The sequence below is a fragment of the Nannospalax galili genome, unplaced genomic scaffold (assembly GCF_000622305.1).
Source record: "Nannospalax galili isolate Female #2095 unplaced genomic scaffold, S.galili_v1.0 scaffold144, whole genome shotgun sequence".
NCBI lineage: Eukaryota > Metazoa > Chordata > Mammalia > Rodentia > Spalacidae > Nannospalax > Nannospalax galili.
In genome coordinates this window covers 729334-731245 of record NW_008353267.1, presented here as the reverse complement: position 1 = coordinate 731245, position 1912 = coordinate 729334, and the positions used below count along the sequence as shown (strand labels likewise).

Below are 1912 nucleotides of genomic sequence, written 5' to 3'. Positions count from 1 at the left end.
CTTGGCAGTAAGCACCTTTACCTCTAAGCCATGGCACCACCCCTCTTCTAATTTTTGGAACCAGCCTACTGTGCAGTATCACACCAGAACTTCTTGCTCCTATCTAATTGGAACTTAGTAAACCAACCAACCTCCAAAGCCCGCCCTCTGGTAACCACTGTTCTAATCTCAAACTTCAAAGAGTCAAGATTTTCCTGATTGTTTTCTTCCCACCTTGTATTTGTACCACATTCTTTTTTTTTAAATTAAAATATTTGACTTATTGATGTATAAACTATTGGCCAAGTCATAAAAGATACATATGCTATTAAATACTATCAATAAATTCCACAACAGATATAGCTCAAGTGAGCACAGAAAATCTCAGCCTAGTATTACTTTCTGACAAAAGTTTCTCCAATAATGCTTTATGATGCAAATGTACACAATACTTTTCAAACTAAAATATTCACAAAAATTAACTTACTTAGCTAAATTCTCTCTCTCTCTCTTTTTTTTTTTTTTTTTTTTTTGTCTTTTTGAGGCAGGGTCTCTCTGTGGCCCCCAGCTAGCCTGGAACTCACTATGTAGACCAGGCTGGCCTTGAACTCACATATATCCACCTGCCGCAGCCTCCCAAGTGCTGGAATTAAAGGCATGCACCACCACGCCCGGCTCAAATTCTCTTATTTTTATATAAAGTCTACTTTTGATCACTAAACCCAAATAACTTCATTTTAAGCACTGTGTCAACAAGCTATAGTCACACGTCCTTCCCACGCTCAACATGGAGTCAAGGGGGGAGTCAGTTACCTCTCCCACATAATCAGTCGACCTGGGCTGCATGTGGGGGAGGGGCCAAGGATAGATAAGCCAAGAACACCAAGAGGCACCTCTCTGTTTTGTGCGGCTGTCGGGAGGTCACAAGTTCTGTATTTGAGCGTGGACTTTAAGATGCAGCTGTAAATGTGGGGCACCCACTCTTCTGTAAATAAACCCCTACTCAATGCTCTGTTAAAAAAATATATGAATTTTAAAAAATGCTCACTGCATCCCTGGAATATTCCATCTTAGTATTTGTAGCACTCTTAGCAATTCAGGTTTTCTATTTTTAATTTCAGGGCACTTCATTTGGTTAATATCATATTGGCAGGTTATAAATGCTTTATTTTTACTATACTTTGTATTATTGCTATTTTTAATAGAGGAAAGTTTGTGGTAGATTTGTAGCCATGTGATGTTTTATGACCAGGAGCTAGGGTTCAGGCTCTATATTTCAGAATGTAGTACACCCTTCCACATGTCTATGTGATTCTCATCAAAACCCAGCTTAGTCACTAAAAGAAGATTTACTGTCTGAATTTTCTTTGAGAGTTTCTTCACCTTCACCACCAGGCACCGGAGCATCTGGCTTCATCGGAGCATCTGGCTTCTCGAGGAGATCTGAATCCAGGCTTCTGATACATTTTGTTTCTTATTGCCATCCCACTTGAACCCACACCCACTTGAACCATTTTGAGCTATCTGGCATATCTTGGATCCTTGGCTACAGTCAAGATTTTCTGATGATACTTCACTTTCCTGTGGTCCAGAGTCTAGTGTATTGTTCTGCTGTGGTTTTTCTGAAGTGGTTTCAGAATGTGATCCACTTGACACTAGTGACACTTAAAGGGGACACTTCAACTGTGACATCATCTAGACCTGGGATGGATGACAGCTTTGCATCTAAAATATTGAGAGTTGTTTCGATTTGTTGGATACAAAGAGAAAGGTCTGCCAGTTTCTCCTCACAAACTGTGGCAAACCGTTAGAGAAACTGCACAGTGTGCACCACAAATTGGTTTAGAAATGCCATGGTTATTTTCTGTTGAATAGCTGGCACCTTAGTCAGGTCTATGCCTGACCCCATGAAAAGAAGCCTAACTACATCCAT

The 1912-nt window shown here is 40.2% G+C and overlaps 1 pseudogene; it reads right to left on the bottom strand.

Annotated features, from left to right (window-relative positions):
• Positions 1–1309: 1309 nt before the first annotated feature.
• Positions 1310–1912, bottom strand: LOC103747974 (annotated as a pseudogene).